Here is a 9,961-nt window from a genome sequence, read left to right on the forward strand (position 1 = left end):
GGAAGGAAACATATTTACTGCCTTCCTGAAACCCGAGGAAAGCAGCAAACCCCTTAAAAAAACTTGACTTATCCCAAGGAGACACTTTGGATCCCGGAATCTGAGAAATCGAATCCTCAGGCCCCACTGATCCAGGCACCGAATCCCTGTCTGATCCTGAAGCGGTGGGGGACAGGACCGCGCCACGAGAATCAGAACATTTGGCAAAAAGCTCCTGAGACTGGCCTGAAGGGTTAGAGGCTTTCTTCCTAGCTTTATAGTCTCGCCTCTTCTGTAAAGTCTGTTGGTACTTACGGGAACTGAGCACCTGCCTGGGACTCCACTCAGCACACTCCTGACATCTGTTGTTTACATCACAGAAACCATCACGACAGACAATACATACAGAGTGTGGATCGTTGTGGGCACTCCCAAGGACTCTCCTGCATCCAGACGAAGCACAGATTCTCCTGACAACGTGTGAGGCCGAGGAAGGAGATGAAGAAGAGCCTAGCGGTGACCCGGTGGCATGGCAGGTTGAGTCCTGGCCAACGTTGACACCACAATCACCACTACGGACAAACTCGCTGTCGCCATAAGAAGGAGAAGGCGACGACAAGCCATCCTAAACTTCCTGATGGCCGGCCATAATGGCAAACAGGGCCTCGTAGAGGAAACAGCTGGGCAAAAAGTGTTCCAGAGCACTGTAACTGAGTCCACACGCAAGCACGTCTCAAGAAAGAATGACGTTGCTGGCTGAGGGAGATGGTGTTACTGTAAGTTGCCAGGGGTTACCAGGGTGGAATACGACGAAAGTTTTGAACATGGAATAGACGGCTGGGTAATAGGGAGCATTGTAAATGCTAATATATAAGAAGCAGGTTGTATGTGAAACAATATATATACAGTAAAAGTTCTGAAATCCGGAAGTCATGGGGGTTCAAGCATTCAAGATTCTAGGATTTTCCGGATTGTAAGATAGTAAGGCTGAAAATAAGATTAAAATCTTGAGGGTACTATGTAAACCCCACTAAACTAACTCCAACTTGCTGTATCTCTTTGCAGTACTATCATAACATCTTACAGGGATTGCTACTACCACCAGTCCACTGTGTACTTCCTCACCACACCACACAAGATTTACATAGGCTTTTTTTTTTTTTTTTTCTTGAAGATTTGCCAGACTATGGGGAGAGTGGCATGGGCTTTTCCAGCCATTATGGCAGCCCATATGTGATGATTGTTCTTTTCCTACTTGTCAACTTCTATTTGTGTAGGTGATTTCACTATTTTATGTGGGCTATTCCACCATCCACATATACTGAGAAGTTTGAGTGATTGTACTGTACTGTACCCCACATAATATGTATACAGTCCACAATACTTATGTCACACTTTATAAAATGATTTTAAGTATAATACAAAACACATTTCATAACATAAAACATTTACTGATGTCTGATAAAGGGAAACAAAAAGAAAGGAAGGTCTCCAACATCATACCCCAGCCAATCACGCCACCAGCGCCGAGCGACACCAGCTGGACCACCCACGAGATAACAGGACTCAACACACACACACAGAGAGAGAGAGAGAGAAGATATAAGGAATTGTTGGAAGAGGCGAGAAGGAAAATGATGAGCGGTCTGAGGAGGAAAGAGAAAGTTTTTGGAGAGTTATAGGAGAGAGAGTCAGAAAGTGGTATGTGGAAAGAAGGAATGCGGAGAAACCCTAGAGCAGTGGTTCCTGGGGTGGTACCGCCTCCTGGGGCGGTGGAAAGATCTGGGGGCGGTGAGGAAGAAGGGGCGGTAGGGGCGCAGGGTGGCATGAAGAACAATTATTATTAACTTTTTCTTCTTTACAGCCTGAATGATAATCTATGTCACAAACACTAAGGCTTAGTGTTTGTGACATAGATTTTGTCATATCAAGATTTTTGGTTACAAAAAAATCTCTGACTGCTATCAAGTGCTGTGGAACAAGGTCAAGATGTACTTTATTGCCTTCCCAACATCGTATTTAGTAGAACGGGTTTCAGTGCAGTCGCTGCTTCTTTCCAAGCAAAGAAACCGACTGAAAATTACTGACCAAGGATCTACGACTTCTTCTTAGTGAGTTCCAGCCTGATGTTGAGAAGCTTATGTCCCTGCACCAAGCACATCCATCCCATTAATATTAAGTGTGAGACAATGAAGGATACTGGTGGAATGTTTATTTACCATTTCATGTTGTTGAAACAGTTAAACTGCTAAAAAATAAATTGGTTTACTAAATTGGGTTTTATTTGAAATACACATTTGTGTTTAACCTTTCTTTTCAAATTGCAGCATACCAAATATCAAGAAAGAGGTGTTTGTTTCCATATGTGTCTGTGTGTGTGGGGGGCGCTAGGAATTCACCGGGAGCGAAGGCGCCAGCCTGCAAAAGTTTGGGAACCACTGCGGGCCTAGAGGGAGCAGTGGGTGGACCGTAATGTATACTAATATAGATGGATACTGTCAAGTAGATTGGAATTGCAAAACTATATGATGGTGGAGAAGCCTGATATAGTGTGTTTGACTGAGACAAAATTGCATGAAAAACAAAGGTAAATTTGGATAATAAATATAATATATGGAGAAAGGATAGAGAGTAAAGGTGGAGGAGGAGTTATGATTATGACGAAGAAATAAATAAATGTGGATAAGGTTTGGTATGGGAAGAACAATGCAGAAGTGATAAGCATAAGGATAAAAAGTGATGGAAAAGAATTAATAATCATGGTGACCTATGTACCTCCTAAAACAAATTCTTGGACATTAAGGGAATACGACAATATGATCAAGGATACTTTAGAGTTTGGAAAGTGTATTATCTGGAAAAAGAAAGGTGATACTAGTAGATTTTAATTGTAAGGAGGTGGATTGGGAAAATCTAGTAAGTGGTGTTGGAGAGGAAGCATGGGGAGAGAGATTTCTTAATCTAATGATGGAAAATATGATGGAACAGAGGGTGAAAGAAAATACTAGATATAGAGGAGATGATGAACTGGCTAGACTGGATTTGGTGTTAACAAGAGAAGTGTACCTATTTGGAGATATACAATGCAAATGTCCTTTGGGAAAGAGTGATCATGTGGTTATGGAAATGCAGATAGCAACAACACAGCGAAGGAGACGAGACATACAGGAGTGGTAGATTGAATTATAGAAAGATGGACACAGAAAGTTTGAAAAATTATTTCAGAAAATTAGATTGGGAGATGTTACAAATCAGAGAAGTGCAAAAAAATATGAGATTTTTATGAAATATTATAAAGAAGGAGTTATGAAATTTGTACCAAAGTATAAACCGAGAGAGGAAGGAAGAAAGGATTGGTTTAATGCAACTTGTGTTAAGGCTAAGGAAAAGAGAGATGTGGCTTGGAAGAGATGGAAAAGAGCAGGAATATACTAAATAAGGAGAATTATAGAGTGGCAGAAATGAGTATGTGAGGGTAAGGAGGAGGAAGAAAGAAAATTTGAAAAGATATTGTAGACAAGAGTAAGGAACATTCAAAATTGTTTTACAGGTTCATAAATGGTAAACTTAAAAGAGAGAGTCCATTGAAAGATTAAAAGGAGAGCAAGGGATAGTAGATGACCCTAAGAATATAGCGGAATTGCTAAATAATAGGTTTCAGCAAGTATTTACTAAAGAAACAATGTTTGTAAAGCCTCAGAATGTACAAGGAAATGTGCACATGGATGACATTAAGTTACCTAAAAGGAGTTATATAAAATGTTGGAAGAACTTAAAGATGATAAAGCGATGGGACCAGATGAAGTTTCAGGAAAATTATTGAAGGAGTGTAGAGAAGAATTGATTGATCCATTATATGATATTATAAGGTGCTCATTAGAAACAGGGAAGTACCGTGGAGTGGAAAAGAGCTGAAGTGGTGCCCATTTATAAGGGAGGCAGTAAGGAAGAGCCTCTTAACTATAGACCTGTGTCTCTAACAAGTGTGGTCGGTAAGATTTGTGAGAGGGTGATAAAGAAATATTGGACACGGTTCCTGGAGGATCATAAGTTATTATCGGATCATCAATTTGGCTTTAGGAAAGGGAGGTCATGTGTAACAAATCTACTGAGCTTTTATTCAAGAGTGGTTGACAAAATACAAGAGAGATAGGGATGGATGGACTGTGTATATTTGGATTTAAAGAAAGCTTTTGACAAGGTACCTCACATGAGACTGCTATGGAAATTAGAGATTTATGGAGGACTGAAAGGAAAAGTGTTAAAGTGGATGGAAAACTACTTGAGATGGAGGGAGATGAGAACAGTAATAAGGGATGCAAAGTCGGACTGGTTGGTGGTGGAGAGTGGAGTCCCACAAGGCTCAGTGCTGGCACCAATACTTTTCCTTGTATATATTAATGACATGCCAGAGGGAGTAAACAGTTATGTTAATTTGTTTGTAGATGATGCGAAGTTGTGTAGGTGTGTGAAGAGTGAAGAAGATTGTGAAATTTTACAGGCAGATCTGGATAAGATTTGGAAGTGGAGCAAGAGGTGGGAAATGGAATTTAATCTGAGCAAAAGTCATGTGATGGAGATGGGGAAGAGTGGAAGACGGCCAAAAGGGTCATATAAGATGGGTGAAGAAGTAGTGTTGAAAAAGGTGGAAAAGGAAAAGGATTTGGGAGTGATAATACAAGACCATGGGCAGTTTGAGGCTCATATTGATAAGATGTTTGGAGAAACGTATAATTTGATAAGAAATATTGGATTAGCCTTCCATTATATGGATAAAGATATGATGAAGAAATTAATTAGTACGGTAATTAGACCAAGATTGGAATATGCTGGAGTGGTTTGGTCCCCTTATAAAAAGAAATGTGCTGGCTGCCCACTCGTCAGTGCTCCAAGTGCCCCTCTGCTGTCCCTGAAGAAACACACGTTGCTCCGCCTCATTTTAGATGAGCTCAGGGTCACACTTCAAGGCCCAGAGCTGTGCCTGGCTGGAGGACACATTACTGCTTAGTCAACAGGAGTAGCCTGTATCCATCCAAGTCCCTTGCTCTGTGATGCGCCTCAAAAACACTTATATATATATATATATATATATATATATATATATATATATATATATATATATATATATATATATATATATATATATATATATATATATATATATATATATATATATATATATATATATATATATATATATATATATATATATATATATATATATATATATATATATATATATATATATATATATATATATATATATATATATATATATATATATATATATATATATATATATATATATATATATGAAAAAAACTAAGGTAATTTTCAGGGATATGGTCCAACAGATCTAAGGTAATTTGGTGAAATCTAGAGTAAAAATCGGCAACATCTAAGGTAATGCTTTCTTCTACTTGTGGGAACCCTGCTCTCTCTATCTCTCTCTCAGTAGGTACTACAACACACAGCCACACAGAGGATGGTGAAGAGGGAGGTGACATGTTCTGATCACAGAGAGGGACATGCATGGACCAGCCTGATATGGCTAAGTACTAATACTCTGATACTTAAACATTATTAATCAGATGTGTGCTGAGAAAACGATCGCGGTAGTGGATCACAGCTTAGTACCACGCGGTGTTGGGCCAGTAGAGGGCGCGAAAATAAGAACATACAGGTGCCCCGGAGCTAAAGCTTCCTCGTTTGAGTCAAGTCCTTTCTCTAATCATCTAATGTATTACAGTGGCCTCATGATTTCACTATATTGTTCTTGGGTGGCAATGCTGTGTACGATGGTTGTATGCCTCGTAACATTGCACATCATATTGAAGCAGTTGTTGAACTAATTCATACCTACTGTCATTCACAAATTGCTTTGGTGCTATTGGAGCATCGAAACCCACCAATTAATTCTAGATTCCATGTGACTGCCACACAATACAGAAAGGTGGCAAATACCATAAATACTAGACTGAAAAGGAAATACAAAACCAAATCATATGTATAGTTCCTAAGTATAGGTGGTAAAACCCTTCCAACATGGTGTAACTGATGGGATACACTTCAATGAAGAGGCTCAGTTCCACCTACGCCACAAGTTTAGAAATGCCATAAGATATTTCATAGAGAACAGTCAGTAATTCAACATGGATTTAGCTAAACCGAAAAGATCCCTAAAGGCGTATAAAGGACACCTTAGCAGAGCCATTAACAACTGTGAGGATTTGCTAAACCAACCTTACTCTGACAAGATTGAGTTAGAAAAATCAATTACTAACTTAGAAACGAGATGGAATTCATACGAGCAATCATATGAAACGGTAGAGAAAATACTTCTTGAAATAGAAGGTGATGATAATGAAATAGATTCATTACAGACTGATTACTATAGAAGCCATGAAACTTACCAACAATCTATATCTAAAATGAGAAGTGTGCTGAACCAGATAACACATCAAACCAGTGGCGGACCATCAGCACCAGGTACAACCACTGCGCCAGCAGCTTCAGCTTCAGTGTTACCAAAACTAACTAACCTCCAGTTACCGACCTTCTCTGGACACTTAATAGAATATGAACAGTTCATTGATCAATTTGAAGCACAGATAGAAAGCAGACCTGACTTGGAACCAGTTACGAAACTTCAATTCCTCAAATCCTTATTGGAAGGACGTGCATTAGATCTGGTAAAGGGATACAGCTCTACTTCCACTAATTACGACAGTGCTCTTAACACACTTAAGGAAACATATGGCGATAAGGAAAGGATCAAACATTGCTTACTACACAAAATTACAAGTACTGAGTCATCAAAGCATGATAAAACTGAGTTAAAATCATTCAGAAGAAAAATGTTAAATTACACAAGAAGTTTAAGGAATAAGCACAACTTTGATTGCTGTGAAAGGATGATCGCTTCATTGTTTGAGCATGAGTTATCCACTACCACCATAAGACAGTTATATCTAAAATATGAAGTTAATTATTTGAATTTAGATCAATTAAATGAAGGCATCAGGGATCTTGTGTCTCACATGGAAGTGGAAAATCAACAAAAACCAAAAGCATCAAAGCCAGAGATTCCAACAGTGTTCTCGGAACGTGCACCAGAAAGGCAAGTGGGAACATACTTTGCTTCCAGAACTCCAATTAAAGGCGGCAAAGAAAGTTACGATATGAAATGCAGATTTTGCGGTGCAGGTCACAAGGATTCTTACTGCACTAACTACCTACAGAAGTGGTCATGAACGAATACACAGACTTGGAGTATTAAACCTCTGTGCTCGGTGTATGGGAAATCATAATCCAAAGGTTTGTAACATTAAATTGCAACAATGTAGAAAGTGTTCCCGAGGGATTCACCACACGACTTTGTGCAAGAGTTACGATAATAAAGCAACTAAAGTACCGGGCAGTAAGACTACACAAGCACAAAGTAGGGAAGAAGATCACACTGAGGAACATCAGCCATCAATGAGTAACGTAAATCATGTGAATGTTACCACAACATCTCGACATACCACAAACTTACCTGTGGTGTGATAACGAGGTAGCATTACAATGGATCAGGAATAATAATTCCAAACTTCCATAATTATGTCATGAACAGAGTAAATGAAATCTGTGAATTACAGCGAAAGTATAACTTCAGACATGTGGAGACTAAAGCTAACCCAACAGATTTGCTGAGTCGAGGTGTGTCACTACAGGAGCTAGTAAAGCGGACACTATGGTTTCGAGGCCCCGAGTGGCTCACCAACGAAACCCAATGGCCCAATGGCCGCAACAAAAGCCATCTGAGTAAAGAAGTCAGTGTAACTCAAGCAGATGTTGAGTCAGTCGCTTCTGAGACATAACTAAATTTTCATCGCTGCGAAAATTGATCAGAGTCACGGAGTGCGTATTTAGATTCATAACTAACATATACAGGCGTGAAGGTGGTTTATGAAATGAGATAACACTTGTGCAGTGAAATCTTGGCTTAAGAAAGTACAGGACGAAAATTACAAGACAGAAATACATTACGCGCGCGCGTGTGTGTGTGTGTGTGTGTGTGTGTGTGTGTGTGTGTGTGTGTGTGTGTGTGTGTGTGTGTGTGTGTGTGTGTGTGTGTGTGTGTGTGTGTGTGTGTGTGTGTGTGTGTGTGTGTGTGTGTGTGTGTGTGTGTGTGTGTGTGTGTGTGTGTGTGTGTGTGTGTGTGTGTGTGTGTGTGTGTGTGTGTGTGTGTGTGTGTGTGTGTGTGTGTGTGTGTGTGTGTGTGTGTGTGTGTGTGTGTGTGTGTGTGTGTGTGTGTGTGTGTGTGTGTGTGTGTGTGTGTGTGTGTGTGTGTGTGTGTGTGTGTGTGTGTGTGTGTGTGTGTGTGTGTGTGTGTGTGTGCCCAGTGTGTGTTGTAGTGGTGTGTATGTGCACCAGTGTGTGTGTGGTGTGGTGATGTGTGTGCACCACGGCTCACCACAATTGTTGTGACACTCGCTCTCCCTCACTCCTCAGGTTTGACACAAGGATTGGTGGCCTGACCTTCACCGAGCAGTTCCTCAGCATCAGCACGGCGCTGCCCAGCAAGAATGCGTACGGCCTCAGGGAGAACGCACACGACTCCTTCCGACACGTGATGGACGGCTCAGTGTGGCGGCTCTTCTCCCGAGACGAGGGACCCGTGCCACAGGTACAGGCAGAGATTTCCTGTGGCAGGCCAGGGACCTCAGCGGCAGACAGTCTTGTGGCTGGATGTAGTGCTTGTGGTTTGCCTGAAGGAGGCCAGCCTGTGGTGCAGGGAAATACTAGAAATGTTCCTTGTTTCCTTGTTGCAGGCCGGAAAGCAAGTGAACCTGTATGGGTGCATCCGTTCTACCAGTGTGTGGAGAACGACGGGCGAGCCCACGGCGTGCTGCTCCTCAACAGCAACGCCATGGGTGAGCACAGAGTGGCAGAGTGACACAGCACTCTACACGCAGCCTTGGTGTGTAGTGAAGCTGATTATGTAACATAGAAATCAACCAACTTTTGGGTAATGGCACCTGTGGGTGAAGGTAATCAATGCACACCTGTTCTGCGGTGGCTCTTCACTACTTTGCTGTTTAGTCAGTTTTGTATCTAAGATCTTCATAGTATCCATCACAGCAGCTGTTCCACTCTGTAAGATCGTCGATAAGTGTTTGAAGCCCAGCCTTTGTTTTTGGCAAACAAAGCCTCTTTCTCGCTAGTTGTGGTGGAGCTTTCTTCTTTATTGGGATGGAGATGCTGAGGGCAGAGTGATCGCTGACTACCTCAGGCACCACCGTACACTGTCCACTAATCCCCTGACCATTGAGTACACAAGCGTAATGAAGCCCGCCAGCCTTCACGTGCGTCACACAGGCACACAGGCACACAGACACACAGACACACAGACACACAGGCACACAGGCACACAGACACACAGACACACAGGCACACAGGCACACAGGGGGCCCCTAACAAGTGTGCTTCAGGATGATCTTGCACGAAATGATAGAAAGCCTTTCCATTGCTATTGTCAAAGCCATTTAAATGTCCTAGTTTTGCATGCCTTGCGTTGAGGTCTCCAGCTATCAGTGTTACATCATTGTATATGCACTCAGGAATGTTACTTACATTGAAACTGTTCTTTGATGTATACAGATTTACTATATTTAATACACCACTGTCTAGGTAAATTGTAATGGATATGCTTCCAGTACCCTCCTCCCTTACCGGTTGTGTGATAATTCTGATGGTAGAGAACACGTGACACACGTAGAGAGCCCTCGTGCCGCATTTGCAGCAGGCAGATGACAACCCTGATACCCTGTTGGCTGTGGTACAGAGCCATTATCTCTGTCACCTGTGTCCTGAAGAAGTAGAACGTCGCTAAATGTTTGGTGACATAACAGTGACTGTCTGCAGTCCTGTTTCGTACACTGTTTACATTCTATCATAGCATCAGAAGAAGATTGTCCATTGTTCTCTCTCTCTCTCT

General features: G+C 41.4%; 1 long non-coding RNA gene across 1 annotated transcript; it reads left to right on the forward strand.

Annotated features, from left to right (window-relative positions):
• The first annotated feature begins 7,444 nt into the window (after positions 1-7,444).
• LOC123503263 lies at positions 7,445-9,653 on the forward strand. The gene is made up of 3 exons (XR_006674382.1): positions 7,445-7,881; positions 8,476-8,650; positions 8,796-9,653. It is a non-coding gene; the product is annotated as an uncharacterized LOC123503263 (long non-coding RNA).
• Positions 9,654-9,961: the final 308 nt, after the last annotated feature.

This window comes from Portunus trituberculatus, chromosome 13, assembly GCF_017591435.1.
Source record: "Portunus trituberculatus isolate SZX2019 chromosome 13, ASM1759143v1, whole genome shotgun sequence".
Lineage (NCBI taxonomy): Eukaryota > Metazoa > Arthropoda > Malacostraca > Decapoda > Portunidae > Portunus > Portunus trituberculatus.